Source organism: Triticum dicoccoides, chromosome 5A, assembly GCF_002162155.2.
Source record: "Triticum dicoccoides isolate Atlit2015 ecotype Zavitan chromosome 5A, WEW_v2.0, whole genome shotgun sequence".
Taxonomy (NCBI): domain Eukaryota; kingdom Viridiplantae; phylum Streptophyta; class Magnoliopsida; order Poales; family Poaceae; genus Triticum; species Triticum dicoccoides.
The window spans coordinates 94,797,965-94,816,279 of NC_041388.1; positions in this window are offsets into that span (position 1 = coordinate 94,797,965).

The window sequence follows — 18,315 nt, forward strand, 5'->3', positions numbered from 1 at the left end:
GGCCGAGCGGTGATGAGGTGACCAACCGAGTGGCGACGCGCGGAGCGGCCGAGTGGTGATGAGGTGACCAACCGAGTGGCGACGCGCGGAGCGGCCGAGTGGTGATGAGGTGACCAACCGAGTGGCGACGCGCGGGGCGGCCGAGTGGTGATGAGGTGACCAACCGAGTGGCGACGCGCGGAGCGGCCGAGTGGTGATGAGGTGACCAACCGAGTGGCGACGCGCGGAGCGGCCGAGTGGTGATGAGGTGACCAACCGAGTGGCGACGCGCGGAGCGGCCGAGTGGTGATGAGGTGACCAACCGAGTGGCAACGCGCGGAGCGGCCGAATGGTGATGAGGTGACCAACCTGTGGCGACGCGCGGAGCGGCCGAGTGGTGATGAGGTGACCAACCGAGTGGCGACGCGCGGGGCGGCCGAGTGAAGTAGATGCGTCCCGCGCAATGACGATGCGCGGGCATCCGAGTGAAGTAGACGCATCCCGTGGAGACGGGTGATGGATAGCCAAATGTCTTTTCTTCCGAGTGGTTCTGGATGACGTTTCCTTTGGCTCCATCCCTGTCGAGTGCCGAATCTTTTCTTCGGAGTGGCCATGGTGTATCGTTGAGCCGGTGTAGAGGACGGAGAGCCGTGCGCCGTTATAACTGCTGCCGAGTGATGATGATGTATCCAAGTGACGTCGTGCAGGGCGCCGCATCAGATTTGTGCTCCGAATGATTCCACCGTTGTAGCTCCGACTGGATGGGAGAGTACTGTGGTCGGGGACGTGGCCATTCTCGAATGCCGCATTAGGCCCCCGCATCCATGCGAACTTCAGAAGTGCCCCTCTGACCATGGTCGCCAGGGAAATTATTAGGATTCGCCGAGGGAGCAGGTTAGCAGTCGGAGTGAACAACCTGTCCGAGTGCGAGATTTTTCCTAGTGAACCAGCAAACCGCTCAATCAGATGTGTCTCCGCTGCGCGGAGGCCGCCCTCTATCAGTCGACTGGGTGGAGGAGTCTCACGCTGCGGCTGCTGCGTCTTGCTGCTCGAGGAGCCGGACCGCCTGTCCGGGGCCATGAAGAATACGTTACGAGGCATTGATGGAGTTGCCCACGTCCAAAGAATCTGCATGCTATAACTCTTGCCCAATTGATGAAATGGCAGTTTCCATCTCTTGGCCATGCACTAATTGACATTGATTTGGCAATCAAGAAAATTTCCATTCTTTTCCTTCCGTTATTCCTTCTTTTGGCCATGCACTAACGGACATTGATTCGTCAATCAAAGCAATTTCCTTTCACCTCCTCAACGTGCATGCAAGTGGGATATGCGTGAGCCTGCATGCATGCGTGACGAAGGCAAACCCAATCGTAGAGCCATTGACACCGGCTAGAGGAGGTGGCCGCGCGCGAGGACGTCGTAGACGGGCCGGGGACGACGCGATGGACCGCGCAAGTGGCTGTTTGTACGTGCTCGACGGCGCGGCGGACCGCGCCGGAGGGTGTTTGGACGAGCTCGCCGACGGCGTCGTAGACGAGGCCGGAGGCGACGCGGCGGACCGCGCCGGAGGGCGTTTGGATGAGCTCGCCGACGGCGTGGTAGATGAGGCCGGAGACGATGCGGCGGACCGCGCCGGGGGGCGTTTGTATGAGCTCGCCGATGGTGTCGTAGATGAGGCCGGAGACGATGCAGCGGACCGCGCCGGAGGGTGATTGCGCGAGCTCATTGACGGTGTCGTAGACTACGACGGAGACAACGGGATGCCCACGCCAACGGCTGTTTGCAGTGGTTGCCATTGATGATGATCATGTTGAGAAGGCAAGAAAGGTGAGGATTGACTTGCCCTTTTCTCTTCCTCTCAGTTTCATGACCGATCATGCAAGGGTGCGTCTGATCCTGGGGGAGGAAAAGACAAACTCATTGTTAGACAATGTATTGTGGAAAGACTAGATCGAATGGATACTTCCCTTGTCCTTTTGTTTGTACGAATGCGTGATGACCAGAGCTCTAGCGGCCAATTTCTGTGGCGATCGTAGTTGATTCGCTGTTGAAGATTGAAGAAAAAACCATTTGCATCATGGCTCGATAGACGCCAGGCCCCACGGTGGGCGCCAACTGTCGTGGTTCTAAGCCTGACAGTAGAGTGGGGGGTAGGTATGGAGAGGCAAGGTCCTAGCTATGGAGAGGTTGTAAACACAAGGGATGTACGAGTTCAGGCCCTTCTCGGAAGAAGTAATAGCCCTACGTCTCGGAGCCCGGAGGCGGTCGAGTGGATTATGAGTATATGAGTTACAAGGTGCCGAACCCCTCTGCCTGTGGAGGGGGGTGGCTTATATAGAGTGCGCCAGGACCCCAGCCAGCCCACGCAGGAGAGGGTTTAAGGTGAGTTAAGTCTGGGGCGTTACTGGTAACGCCCCACATAAAGTGCCTTTACTATCATAAAAGCCTACTTGATTACAGGCCGTTGCAGTGCAGAGTGCCTTTTGACTTTCCGGTGGTCGAGTGAGTCTTCGTGGTCAAGTCCTTCAAGTCAGTCGAGTGTGTCCCTCGTTGGTCGACTGGAAGGTGACTTCTTCTAAGGGTGTCCTTGGGTAAGGTACTTGGATCAGGTTCATGACCCTACCCTAGGTACATAACCCCATCAGCTTCTCCAATTACTTAATGCTTTGCCTGATCATCCTCTTAAGAAAAATGAAATACTTGATATCTTTTATAATGGACTAACCGATGCTTCCAGAGATTACCTGGATAGTTGTGCTGGTTCTGTTTTCAGGGAAAGAACACCGGATGAAGCTGAAATTCTATTGAATAATATGTTGACAAATGAAAATAATTGGACACTTCCTAAGCCAGCTCCTGAGCCTATTCCTAAACCAACTCCAAAGAAGAAGGGTATCCTATTTCTCAGTCCTGAAGATATGCAAGAGGGAAAGAAATCTATGAAAGAAAAGGGTATTAAAGCTTAAGATGTTAAGAATTTACCTCCTAATGAAGAAATACATGGTCTTAATTTACCGCCTATTGAAGAAACATATGATTTTAATCCATTAATTATCCATTGAAGAAATCCATGGCCTTGATAACCCGACACAGGTAGTAAAGGTAAATTCTCTCTATAGATATGATAAAGCTGAAATTCCGTTTACTAAATTTGCTAGCCCATGCTTAGATGAGTTTGATAAATTTATGGCTAAGCAAGAAGACTTCAATGCCTATTTTGGTAGAGAATTAAAATGCAGTGCTGGTATGCTTGAACACTTGGGTGATTATATGGCTAATGTCAAAGGTGAACTTAAACTTATTTGTAAACATGCTTCTATGGTTACTACTCAAGTAGAACAAGTACTTAAAGCTCAAAATGATTTGCTCAATAAATTTAATAGTAAGAATAACAATAATGCTATTAGAGTTATGACTAGAGGTGGTAGAATGACTCAGGAACCTCTGTATCCCGAAGGCCACCCTAAGAGAATTGAGCAAGATTCTCAGAGAAATAATATGGATGCACCCAGTCCTTCTAAAAGGAAGAAAAAGAAAAATGATAGGACTTTGCATGCTTCTAGTGAACCTATTACTGAAATACCTGAGAATCCAAATGATATTTCTATTTCTGATGCCGAAACACAATCTGGTAATGAACCTGAAACTAGTGATAATGTTAATGATAATGTTCATGATGATGCTCAACCTAGTAATGATAATGATATAGAAATTGAACCTGCTATTGATCTTGATAACCCACAATCAAAGAATCAATGTTATGATAAGAAAGACTCCGTTGCTTGGAAACATGGTAAAGAAAGAGAACCATGGGTTCAGAAACCCATGCCTTTTCCTCCCAAACCATCCAAGAAAAAGGATGATGAGGATTTTGAGCTTTTGCTGAAATGATTAGACCTATCTTTTTGCGTATGCGATTAACTGATATGCTTAAAATGGATCCTTATGCTAAGTATATGAAAAAAATTGTTACTAATAAAAGAAAGATACCAGAAGCTGAAATTTCCACCATGCTTGCTAATTATACTTTTAAGGGTGGAATACAAAGAAACTTGGAGATCCAGGAGTACCCACTATACCATGCTCCATTAAATGAAATTATGTTAAAACTACTTTATGTGATCTTGGAGCCGGTGTTAGTGTTATGCCTCTATCTTTATATCGTAGACTTGATTTGAATAAGTTGACACCTACTGAAATATCTTTGCAAATGGCTGATAAATCAACTGCTATACCTGTCGGTATTTGTGAGGACGTGCCTGTTGTAGTTGCAAACGTTACTGTTTTAACGGACTTTGTTATTCTTGATATTCCCGAGGACGATAGTATGTCTATTATTCTTGGAAGACCCTTTTTGAATACTGCAGGGGCTGTTATTGATTGCACTAAAGGCAATGTCACTTTTCATGTTAATGGTAATGAGCATACGGTACACTTTTCGAGGAAACAACTTCAAGTTCATAGTATCGACTCTATTGGAAAATTTTCATCGATTATATTTGGAGGTTTTGAATTTCCTCTTTCTACTGTCAAGAAGAAATATGATATTCTTATTATTGGGGATGTGCATATCCCCATTGAGGTAACATAGTGTTATTCGAAATTTCTCCGGTTCCATGTTATTCAGAATGAGTTCGTTAACAAGACTTGATCAACCTTGTTAGTGAATTCCTTTTGATGAGCATGAGATGGATGAAACTAGAAGGCACAACTCTCTGTACCCTCCTTTTACTTTCTGTTATTTATATTAAATAAAATAAAAATACGTATTTTTTGTCTGTTATCTGATTATCCGTGCAATATAAAAATACCCCGAAAATAAAAGTTCTCCAAATGCCCTGAAATTTAAATATGATTTTTTTCTAGAATATTTGAGAATATTTGGCACTGAGAACACAGCACGGGGGTCATCCACCTGGCCACGATGGTGGAGGGTGCGCCCTACCCCTAGGTGCGCCCCCTGCCTCATGGGCCCACGGTGGACCTCCTCCACTTATTCCTGCACCCACACACTTCTTCTTCCTCCCACAAACACGAATATCCAGTTCATACCTGAGTCCAAGCTCATTTTGCAGCCATTTTCGATCTCCTTGCTCAAAGCACCTCTCACAAAACTGCTTGGGGGGATTGTTCCTTGGTATGTGACTCCTCCATTGGTCCAATTAGTTTTTGTTCTAGTGCTTTATTCATTGCAAATTTATGCTGCCTAGGTGACCATGTTCGTGAGCTTGCATGTCAAATTTATATGGTTCCAAGTAGTTTTGATGCATGATATAGGCTCTAGGCACTTGTAGGAGTAGTTGCTATCAATATTATTGAGCTTTGTTCACTTTTATTTTGAAGTTACTAAAAATTTCAGAAATTTTCCAGAGGAAGAAATATGTTTAGGAAAATGTAACAAGGTGGCTCTTCAAGGAAACAAGAGCCCAGGCTTGCAATGCGTGATGCTGATGAAGAGCCACCAAGAGACGCTCCAGTGCGTCCTTGTGAATGGCCTTCGAAAAACTTTATGGATCGAGCGGGGATTAAGGAAGAATTTAACGCATATTTGCGTAGCGCTGATCTTGTGAGCTTCGAGGAAGAAAAATGCCGTCAGTACCACTATCTCACTAGTTCCTTTGTGAGGAGGTTTGAATTTTCATCTTCACGTAATTCTCCAACTGTCCTGTTTAATCTTTATGAAAATTCTTACACTATAGACTTAGAGGATTTTACCATTGCTTGCAAACTTCCACAATGGGGTAGTATCAGGGATCCTCGCAAATATGAATTTAGAGATTTTCTTGCTAGTATAATTGTGGGGGAATCTACAGATATAACACAAGCTACCATAAGGAGCATTCATTTTCCTGCTATACATTATTTTGCTCTCTTCATAGGTAAATGCATTAATGGTAAAGATGAGGCATGCCACATGTGTGTCCCTGACCTCAGTATTCTTAGGAGTGCTGTGTTAGGAGACAAACCTTATAATTTGGGAGCCATTGTTGCACGTAGGTTGCATCTTAATAGATTTAGTGGAGATTTCTTTGGTGGAATTTATGCAACCCGCTTAGCTGATTTTCTTGGTGTAACTATATGTAATGATGATTGTCGGTGTCAAAACCGGCGGATCTCGGGTAGGGGGTCCCGAACTGTGCGTCTAAGGCGGATGGTAACAGGAGGTAGGGGACACGATCTTTTACCCAGGTTCGGTCCCTCTTGATGGAGGTAAAACCCTACGTCCTGCTTGATTAATATTGATGATATGGGTAGTACAAGAGTAGATCTACCACGAGATCAGAGAGGCTAAACCCTAGAAGCTAGCCTATGGTATGATTGTACGTTGTAGTTGTTGTGTCCTACGGACTAAAACCCTCCGGTTTGTATAGACACCGGAGAGGGTTAGGGTTACACAAGGTCGGTTACAAAGGAGGAGATATCCATATCCGTACTGCCTAGCTTGCCTTCCACGCCAAGTAGAGTCCCATCCGGACACGAGACAAAGTCTTCAATCTTGTATCTTCATAGTCTAACAGTCCGGCCAAAGGATATAGTCCGGCTGTCCGGAGACCCCCTAATACAGGACTCCCTCAGTAGCCCCTAAACCAGGCTTTAATGACGATGAGTCCGGCGCGCAGTATTGTCTTCGGCATTGCAAGGCGGGTTCCTCCTCCGAATACACCAAAAAAGAATTTGAATACAAGGATAGTGTCCGACCCTGCAAAATAAGTTCCACATACCACCGTAGAGAGAATAATATTTTCGCAAATCTAATTTGCTGACTTGTTTTGGCAGCATGACGTTATGTCATGGCCCGGTGATTATTCGAACCGTTTTATTTAACTAGCCCCGCACATAACGCGAGGCAGTTTTTTGACACGTCTTGTCAAAGTAGAGATCGTATCCCCTTATTACGGGATTCTCATCAATACGGGCGTGGGTAACCCAACCGTGTCTAGGACTCCTAGATTATAGGCAAGTCCCAAACGGCTATGAAGAGGACGCTTGATATCCACCCTCTTTATAAAGGGACAAGGCTTTTACTTTTTCCCTCCCGTGCTCAATCGAATCCTTCCCCCGCCTTGAGTTCTAACACCCAAAGCCCAGGTCAGGTGCTCCGAACCTTCAATCATGTCCGGATCTAGCCTTCAAGGCCGATGGATGCCCTCCTCTGTTACGGAAGAAGACATTAAGAAGTTGAGGGAGGCCAGATACCTAACCGCCGAGGTTTCGCTCGGCTGCCTGCCCGAGGGCAGGTCGTCCCTACTCCTGAACCCAACGAAGACGTCGTGTTCATCTCCCACTTCCTCCGAGGTCTAGGCCTCATTCTGGATCCCTTCATAAGGGGTTTGATGTTTTACTACGGGCTAGACTTCCACGATCTAGCCCCGGACTCCTTTCTTCACATCTCGGCATTTATTATCGTGTGTGCAGCCTTCCTCTGTGTCACCCCTCACTTCGGCCTGTGGCTCAAGACTTTTGACGTGAAGCCGAAGACAATCGAGGGACAACACGCAGCGTGCGGAGGAACATTAATAAGCAAGATTGCAGGAGCTCCGTGGCCCAAAGGATCCTTTCCAGAGGTGTCCGGATTATGGCAACAGGAGTGATTTTACGTCACAGCTCCCAGAAGTGCCAAGTGGGTGGCTGCCCCTTCTTTCCGCTCGGGCCCTCCACCACAACTGATGTCATGGATTAGCAGAGGCTGAGCTAGGGTCCCGCCAAGGACGTGCCTGTACTGCAAAGCCACATCCAAAATCTTTTCGAAGGAGATTTTAGTTTGATTATGGTAATGCAAGTCATGCTGGTTCGACGAATCCAGCCATGCAAACACCGGCCCCTCCGTATGTGGGAGTTCAACCCAGAAGGGCAGTGGGCTATTCAGAATTTCCTCGGCCCGACGCACAAGGAGATGTACAAATCATTCTTCGGACCCCAAATAGAGTGTTCGGATACTACCGAGGATGTGGGCCTGAGCAGCAACTGAACCGCCGACCAAGTAAGTAATCCTTTAGCCGAACACACCGTCTATTATTTACCATGACGTCATTCTGAGAAGTCGCTCTTTGACCAGGACTGGCTAACAAAGGCGAAGATAATTCGGTGTTCGACCCCCCTTCCTGAGGGTTTGGAGAATCTGGTACTGGAAAAGATGCTCGAGCTAGCACCCTGCCCGGAGCCCTCAAAGGAAGATAAAGGGGGGAATAATGAGGTCGAGAGCAGGACCCCATCGCTACCAATTCCAACCGAGGGAATGAGCACCTCCATGAAGGAGGATAACCAAGGAGAAGAATCCGACCTTCTCTCGCTTCGGGGAAGGAAGAGGACTGCCTCTGAGGATCCAGAAACCGAGGCTTCCAAACGGGAGAAGAAATCCCCACTAGAGGGTCCTGCCTTGGAGGGTGCTTTTGCCGCACAAAGTCCGCGCGAGGATCAGCCCTCCAACGAGCTGTAAGTAATTAGAAAGTACTTCAATAGTGAAGATATATTATCTTACCTCTGAGGAAAATAACCGAAGTATTTATCTTGCAGTTCGGATCTTAGCCCTTCTCAGCAGAGCTCATCTTCGGGGGATCTTCTTCCGGAGATGATGGAGAGCGAAATGCCTCCCCCGGACTCCTCCGCTCAAGAAGCGGGCGACCTTGAAGTGTCGTCACAGAGGGCCTCTCCGGATCTGGTGAGGCCAGAAGATAATCCTATAGTCACCTGAAGTCCTCAGCGTCCGGCTCTTGAAGAGAGCAAACAAAAGAATCCGACACCGTCTGGTATGCGATCGGACATACTGAGGGAGCTGTTGGAGCGAGCAGCCATCTCAGAGGAACACCGTACATTAATGGGTACGGTCATGGAAAGAATTTCGTCCGCCGAAAGCGGATTGCATGAAGCTTTTATGAGTCTACTGACGGGCTTTGAGGTACATGAAATGATATACTTTTTGATAGTATCGCACATGTTAGGTGTGCCCTGTGTAGATAGTAGCCCCTGAGACTCTGGTTGTCGTCGAGAACGGTGGCGAACAAAGGATCATAGTCCCAGGCAATAACCATACCGCTTTAATGTGCAGGTAATGGGAGCTCCGGTGGCTAGCTGGACTCATGAGTTTGCCAAACTAAAGCAGCAACTAGATGCACTAGACGCCGACATCGAGCTTGTTAACAGGTGGCTTGACGAGTCACAGGGTAAGTAATGTTTTCCTGGTGAATGTCACATAATAAGAGCAGCATGATGCCAGTATCTTTAATATGTTGTGACTGTAGACGGAGCTGCCACCGTGGAGACCCTTCGGGCGAAACTTGCCCGAGCCAAGGAACAAGCAAGAGTTAGTAATGCGGTTGTGTTGAAGGCAGCCGAAGAGTTAAGAGCCGAGAAGGCCGCACATTGTGAAAGCAAAGAGAATATGGCCAAGATGGCCGTAGAACTAAAAGACACTGCCGACCGTTGCCAGTTCCTTGAAAAAGAGAACCGAGTGAAGGCAGCAGACCTTGAAAAGGCAACGATGGTGACCAGAGACACTCGCTTTGCTATGAGGGCGAAGAAGGAGGAGCTGCGCGAAGCTGGGAATATTGCGGCTGGGAAGCCCTTTCTGCTGCAGAGGAGGTTCGGGGATCCACGGTATGCCCCTCTGGATCGGCTGTGGAGTTCGGCAGACGCATATATGGACTTGGCGGCAAGCGCTGTCGATGCGGTCGAATACTTTTGAGATCAGATAGATCATGAAGTGGACAAGCTGTTCTGGTCGCAGTTTAATGTTCCAGAGCGTCCGCTTCCCTTGACTGATCAGCTAGCCGAATGGGCTGAACTTAATAGGTTGTCCGGACTCGCCATGAGGTCTGTTGTGGATCAGTTGTGGCCAGAAAAGCCGAAGCCGAACAACTATTTCAGCTTAGTGCAGCAGTTCCTTGGTGCGGTGCCGCGCATCAATGCGATGAAGAGGTCGGCGTGCATATAAGGCTCGCGGATGGCCCTTGCCCGTGTTAAAGCATACTAGGCAGAGACGGATGCTACCACTGTTGCGGCGCAGGGTTCGGCCATAGGCCGAGTGGCTGCCGAGCACTATTTCGAAGAGGTTCTCGAGGGTGCTCGTTTGATAGAGTCCCAGTGCTCGAAGAATATTATGTTTGAGTGACATGTATTCCCATTGTAAACACAATGTTTTTATGAAATTTATTAAGGCTGTGTTTATACTTTTGCCTGAAAGTAATATGGTGCCTCCTGTGCGGCCGTTTATGTATACATGTGTATAACCTGAAAGATTGCAGTCGTCGGCTTTAGCCCCCACTCATATAATGCAGAGGTGTTCGTAGAAGTCGCGTGTTCACACTTAACCCAACGTCTTGGTCCTATTAAGGAGGTGATAGCGCAGCGAACGAGGCAACCGGACTATAATGCTTTAACACTTTCACTTAGCCATAGGAGTTTGACGGTGGGGCTACTATATAGCCCCTGGTGGCTCCACACTCTCCCGGATTCAGGGTGCGTACATGCCTGGCCGGGAAACGGCCCTTCATTAAGGCGGAGGAATTCTAACATTCCGATAGGTCATCGAGTGGTTGACCAGTCTCACGCTATATCATGACAGTCAGTTTTTGGCTTTCTCTACTGAGGTGCTCATCCGGATGACCCGAGGCACAATCGCAGTAGTTCTCCTAGTGCTACCTTAGTCGATAGAGCGGAACGTAAGGTACCAAAACATAGGAGCCGGGCAAACCCAACATTTGACCAAAGACATGATTCGGAGCTGATGCATATAAGGCCAAACTCGCGACACAGAACACTCCCTAAGGTATTCGGTCTTTATGGTATAAACCGAGCCTAAATAGTGCCCTTTGTAAGAAGCCCCTGGTGTCCAGGTACGTGCATTATTCTGACGTGGCCACATGCCAAGACGCCAGCATCCTTCTCAATTGTACTGAGAATCTGAGGGATGTGTATCAACAAGAGACAGTAAAAAAGGTTGACGCAGGGTCTTAATCTGAAAAGAATCCTTGGGACGGGTCCCTGCTGCACGTCTGCCCCTGTGTCTCCGTTGTGCCGTATCCTGGACGGGTGTAGCACGGTGGTCATCTGTAAAAGAGAGGAACTTAGGTGAAAAGTTATCGTGCAAAAAGGTAGGTTTTAAAGAAACCATGTATCATTAAAGATGAGTAAAAATTGCCACTTGTCTGCGCGTGTTGAGCCCCTTGTATTTGTAATAGGGGTGTGGCCATCATTCCGGTATGCATTACACGTAGCTGCGCCAGACTCGTCTAACCGTGTCCGTGGTCTGGACGACCTATCAAATGCTTTAGCTGGTGAGGCCATTTTTAGTGTGCGGCTGCCAAGGCAGTCGCACTCTCTTCGGCGCGCAGGGATCTCTTAATGTTCCCATTCACTGCAATGATGCCACATGGACCGGGCATCTTAAGCATAAGGGAAGCGTAGTCCGGTATTGCATTAAAGCGAGCGAAAGCTTCGCGTCCAAGTAGTGCTTGATAGCCACTTTGGAATGGAGCAATGTGGAATGTTAAATTTTCACTACGGAAGTTATCGGGGAAGCCGAATATAACCTCTAGTAGCAGGGAGCCCGTGCAATGAGCCCCTGGGCCTGGCGTTACTCCTTTAAGGGTAGTGTTGCTATGGCAAATTTTTGTTGGGTCTATCCCCATCTTGCAGATTGTGTCCTGATATATCAGGTTTAGACTGCCGCCACCGTCCATCAGGACTCGTGTGAAGTGGTATCCGTGAATTATTGGGTGTAATACCAAGGCAGCCCATCCTGCACGCCGGATACTTGCTGAGTAATCCCGATGGTCAAAAGTGATTGGTTGAGACGACCAGTGGCAGGACCCCGCGGTGATAGGCCCTTGGGCATATTTATCCGGGAGTGCCGCTTTGTTTCTCCCCTTGGTCACGTGTAACACGTTTACTGTTTTGACTTCTGGTGTAAATTTCTTTTGTTCCCCGGTGTCTTGGTTGAGAGGCTCATCCTCGTCTTCGCTTGGTGTATCCCCCCCCCTTGTGTACGGCGTTGAGCCTGCCGGACTGCTTGAAGACCCAACATTCTCTGTGGGTATGATTAGCGGGTTTATTGGGGGTGCTATGGATCTGACATATTTGGTCCACAATTTTGTTGAGGCTGGACAGTTCATCTCTGGCGCCTTTAGAGGGCGGATTTTGCTGACTGGCCGAGAGCTTTTGAATCCAGCGTTTACTGCCGTGCTCTTCGTGCTGTCTTCTTTATTCCGGCGTTTGTTATTGTTGTTGCGCCGTGATTTCCTGTTTCCATCTCTAACTTCGGATGTACTGGGGTCGCTGGTGCTGCATCTGGCTAGCCAGCTATCCTCACCCGCGCAAAAGCGGGTCATGAGGCTTGTTAATGCTGCCATTGTTCTCGGCTTTTCTTGCCTGAGGTGTCTGCCAAGCCATTCGTCATGGACGCTGTGCTTAAAAGCTGCCAAGGCTTCGGCGTCCGGACAGTCAACTATTTGGTTCTTTTTAGTAAGAAACTTGTTCCAAAGCTTTCGGGCTGACTCTCCGGGTTGTTGAGTTATATGACTCAAATCGTCCGCGCCCGGAGGTCGGACATAAATCCCTTGAAAATTTTCCCGAAAAGCGTCTTCGAGCTCTTCCCAGCTTCCAATGGAGCTTTCGGGGAGGCTTTTAAGCCAGTGCTGAGGTGGCCCTTTGAGCTTGAGGGGTAAATATTTGATGGCGTGGAGATCATCTCCTCGAGCCATATGGATATGGAGGATATAGTCCTCAATCCAGACCCCAGGGTCTGTTGTTCCGTCGTATGCCTCTATGTTTACGGGTTTGAATCCTTCTGGAAATTCATGGTCTAGCACCTCATCGGTGAAACATAGGGGGTGTGCGGCACCCCTGTATCTGGGTGTACCGCATTGTTCGGATGTTTGTTGAGTTGCATCGTATGCTGGAGAGCGCTTGCGTGGTCCATAGATGGATCTGGTTGCGCCGTCCTTTTGATGCGAGCCCTCGCGTGGATCGCGTATTGGCTTATATGTGGCATTGTTTGCCGCTCTATGTTGGCCGTGAGGTCATCTATCCGGCCAGGTGGCCGTTTGATTTTTGGTTGCGGGGGATCTAAGGCCTCCTCATCGAATTCGGGTAGTAACTTCCGCTTCGGGTAACTCTTGGTGGGGCAATGGCCGCCGTACTTTGCTGCTGCATTGAGTACTTTGCTCCATCTGATTCTGAATGTGTCTTGTGCAGCCTTGAGTCTTTGCTTCTGCTTTTTTAGACTCCTCATGGTGGCAATAAGCCTGTGACGGGCATTCTGTTGCTCCGTGTGTCTGTCCGGTGTGAGGTCGTCCGGACTATTATCTTTGACAGAGTCAGGTTGTTCGGTTTGATTCTTCGTATTGCCGTGATCCGGCAATGGTTCGCCCTGCTCTAACGCTGGGTCTATATGATCGCTGTTTCTGTCGAGGCAGGATTTGAGGCGGCGCTTACGCCGCCGCTTTGACTGCTTCTCGAGGGGACAACACTTTGTTGCGTCCTTCCGTTCCTCGTCGTCATTTTCTTTTGGTGTGTTCACCATGTATACGTCATGTGGTGAAGTGGGCGTCCAGTGCCCTAGGGGCAGTGGTTCCTGTTCGTCTCCTGCATCGTCGTCAATACCGTCGATGTCTTCGGAGTCGGGGTCGAGCATGTCGGTTAAGTCATCGACAGTGGATATTAAGTGGGTGGTGGGTGGGCGACGGATTTCTTCGTCATCCGCATCCCAATCCTGCCGGGCATAGTTCGACCAGGATTCTCCTGACAAGGAGAGAGACTTTAATGAATTCAGTATATCGCTAAAGGACGAGTGTTGAAAGATATCCGTGGAGGTAAACTCCATGATTGGTGCCCAACCAGATTCGATCAGAACGGGCGCAGGCGGTTCAGAGTCCGTGGCTGGAGAAGTATCCGGTAGTTTAACAACACGGCTCTCGTGTAAGGTAAAGTCGATGTTTGGCTCGATCGCCGCTGAGGGTAAGGCCTCCGTGGCGGGGTCCATCCACCTGTCCGCGGAAGGCGCAACTGGCTCCTAATTGAGGGTCGGAGCGGCTGCCGGTGCGATCTCCTGAACACTGTCCGGTGGTAGAGCTAAATCATACTCATTGTGACCGCGTGACACACAAGGAAGAGGCTCGAATCCGTCGAAGATCGAGTCTCCGCGGATATCGGCTGTGTATTTTAAGCTTCCAAACCTGACCTGGTGGCCAGGGGCGTAACTTTCAATATGCTCCAGATGGCCAAGCAAATTGGCCCGCAGTGCAAAGCCGCCGAACATGAAGATCTGTCCGGGGAGAAAAGTCTCACCCTGGATTGCATCGCTATCAATGATAGTAGGAGCCATCAAGCCTAACGGCGACGACACAGAGGAACTCTCCACGAAAGCACCAATGCCGGTGTCAAAACCGGCGGATCTCGGGTAGGGGGTCCCGAACTGTGCGTCTAAGGCGGATGGTAACAGGAGGCATGGGACACGATCTTTTACCCAGGTTCGGGCCCTCTTGATGGAGGTAAAACCCTACGTCCTGCTTGATTAATATTGATGATATGGGTAGTACAAGAGTAGATCTACCACGAGATCAGAGAGGCTAAACCCTAGAAGCTAGCCTATGGTATGATTGTATGTTGTAGTTGTTGTGTCCTACGGACTAAAACCCTCCGGTTTATATAGACACCGAAGAGGGTTAGGGTTACACAATGTCGGTTACAAAGGAGGAGATATCCATATCCGTACTGCCTAGCTTTCCTTCCACGCCAAGTAGAGTCCCATCCGGACACGAGACGAAGTCTTCAATCTTGTATCTTCATAGTCTAACAGTCCGGCCAAAGGATATAGTCCGGCTGTCCGGAGACCCCCTAATCCAGGACTCCCTCAATGATATTGAATTACCTCCTGCTTACCTAGACTTTGATGCTATGGTTCACCACCAATTTGTCGAGAGGAATGAATCACCTCTCTAGTATCGCTTAATATTTGACAGACGCCATGCTGTACGTATTACTCTCCCTGCTCCTGCCTTCTTTGATTATCAGGCAAAAGGAAGATATGTTATTACCAGAGAGGAGGCAGATAAGTATGAGAGGAGGGCGGAGGCCGCTCGTCGCCACGCTGCAGCTCAGGAGGCGATAGCCGCTGCATCGCAGTACGACCCCAACTATTATTATGGATATTCGCCAGGCCAGTCGTGGCCATAGACCAACTTAGGCCAAAAGCCTAAGCTTGGGGGAGTATGTATTTCTCACCGACATTACATTCATGTTCACACACTCATTGCTAGATGTCGGTGCTCATAGTTTTTCATTGTATCATCCATGCTAGTTTATTTTCCTTTTTATGCTTTCTTCTTGTGTGTTTAATAAACCTTAAGAAAGACCAAAAAATAAGTTGTAGCTTTTAGCTAGTTTTAGTTTCCATGCTTGTATTAGTAATTAAAAAGAAAACCCAGAAAGATTTCCTGTTCTTCTTTTTGCTTGTTGGGAGCTTTCCCGTGTAAATAGTTTTATTTCTTTTCTTTTCTTTGGGGGTCGATAGGAGAAGATCATGATTAAATTGTTGAAGTTGCTCTTATATGCATTATTGTTGATCTGACAAAAGAGCCCATATTGCCTTGCCTTCTCCTGTTTATTGAATGATTGCAGATTCCAGCTTAGTCCAATGCACGTGCACTGTTATTATTATTCACATCATTCGGTCGTGCAAGTGAAAGGCAATTATGACGATATATGATGAACTAATTGAGATGAGAAAAGCTGGTATGAACTCGACCTCTCTTGTTTTTGTAAATATGTTTAGTCCATCGTTTCTGATTCAGCCTATTATGAATAAACATGTTTGCAATGACAACTAGAGATCATAGTTTCTTGTGCCATGCTTGATTAGCTAGGATCTTATAATGGTTTACCTTGCGTGCCAACATGCTATTAAAATGGTTGTGATGTGGTATGATAGGGTGGTATCCTCTGAATGATTTAAGTGACTTGACTTGGCGCATGTTCACGCATGTAGTTGAAACAAAATCAACATAGCCTTCACGATATTTATGTTCATGGTGGATTATATCCTACTCATGCTTGCATTCGGTGTTGATTGATTTTAATGCATGTTCATGACTATTGTCGCTCTCTAGCTGGTTGTTTCCCAGTCTTTTTCTAGCCTTCACTTGTACTAAGCGGGAATACAGCTTGTGGATCCAACTCCATAAACCCCAAAGTTATTCCATATGAGTCCACCATACCTACCTATATACGGTATCTACCTGTCATTCCAAGTAAATTTGTATGTGCCAAAATCTAAACCTTCAAACAAGTATCCCGTTTTGTATGCTCAAATAGCTCATGTATCAACTAGGGCTGTCCGTATCTTCCATGTTAGGCGGGTTATTCTCAAGAGGAGTGGACTCCGCTCCTCACTCACGAGAAAAATGGCTGGTCACCGGGATGCCCAGTCCCATGCTTTATGCAAACTAAATCAAAATAATTGCAAACAAAACTCCCCCTGGGACTCTTGTTAGCTGGAGGCACTCGTTGTTTCGAGCAAGCCATGGATTGATGCTTGTTGGTGGAAGGGGGAGTATAAACTTTACCATTCTGTTTGGGAACCGCCTATAATGTGTATAACATGGAAGATATCGCCATCTCTTGGTTGTTATGTTGACAATGAAAGTATACCGCTCAAAATATTATCCACCTCTATTTCAAAACCGAGCTCTGGCACCTCTACAAATCCCTGCTTCCCTCCGCGAAGGGCCTATCTATTTACTTTTATGTTGAGTCATCATCTTCTTATCAAAAAGCACCAGTTGGAGAGCATCACTGTCATTTGCATTCATTACTATTAGTTTACATTGAGTATGGCTTGACTGGATCTCTTTTACCATGAATTACAATGTCTAGTTAGTCCTTGATCTTTAAAGGTGCTCTGCATTTATGTTTTGCGGTCTCAGAAAGGGCTAGCGAGATACCATCTTGTTATATCATATTATGATTGTTTTGAGAAAGTGTTGTCATCCGAGATTTATTATTATTGCTCGCTAGTTGATTATTCCATTGATATGAGTAAACATGGGACCTATGCATTATCGTGAATATGGTTAGTTCATAATCTTTGCTGAAAACTTGAATGCTGGCTTTACATATTTACAACAACAAGAGCAAACAGAGTTTGTAAAAGTTTTTCTTTATCACTTTCAGTTTGTCAACTGAATTGCTTGAGGACAAGCAAAGGTTTAAGCTTGGGGGAGTTGATACGTCTCCGTCGTATCTACTTTTCCAAACACTTTTTCCCTTGTTTTGGACTCTAACTTGCATGATTTGAATGGAACTAACCCGGACTGACGCTGTTTTCGGCAGAATTGCCATGGTGTTATTTATGTGCAGAAACAAAAGTTCTCGGAATGACCTGAAACTTCACGGAATATCTTTTCGGAAATAATAAAAAATCCTTGCAAAAGATGAAGACCAGGGGGCCCACACCCTAGCCATGAGGGTGGGGGGTGCGCCTACACCCCTACCTCGTGGGCCCCCTAGAGCTCCTCCGACCTCAACTCCAACTCTATATATTTGGTCTCGGAGAGAAAAAAAATCAAAGAGAAGGATTCATCGCGTTTTACGATACGGAGCCGCCGCCAAGCCCTAAAACCTCTCGGGAGGGCTAATCTGGAGTCCGTTCGGGGCTCCGGAGAGGGGAATCCGTCGCCATCGTCATCATCAACCTTCCTCCATCACCAATTTCATGATGCTCACTGCTGTGTGTGAGTAATTCCATCATAGGCTTGCTGGACGGTGATGGGTTGGATGAGATTTATCATGTAATCGAGTTAGTTTTGTTAGGGTTTGATCCCTAGTATCCACTATGTTCTGAGATTTATGTTGCTATGACTTTGCTATGCTTAATGCTTGTCACTAGGGCCCGAGTGCCATGATTTCAGATCTGAACCTATTATGTTTTCATCAATATATGAGTGTTCTTGATCCTATCTTGCAAGTCTATAGTCATCTATTATGTGTTATGATCCGTTAACCCCGAAGTGACAATAATCAGGATACTTACCGATGATGACCGTAGTTTGAGGAGTTCATGTATTCACTATGAGGTAATGCTTTGGTCCGGTACTCTATTAAAAGGAGGCCTTAATATCCCTTAGTTTCCATTAGGACCCCGCTGCCACGGGAGGGCAGGACAAAAGATGTCATGCAAGTTCTTTTCCATAAGCACGTATGACTATATTTGGAATACATGCCCACATTACATTGATGAATTTGAGCTAGTTCTGTGTCACCCTAGGTTATGACTGTTACATGATGAACCACATCCGACATAATTCTCTATCACTGATCCATTGCCTACGAGCTTTCCAT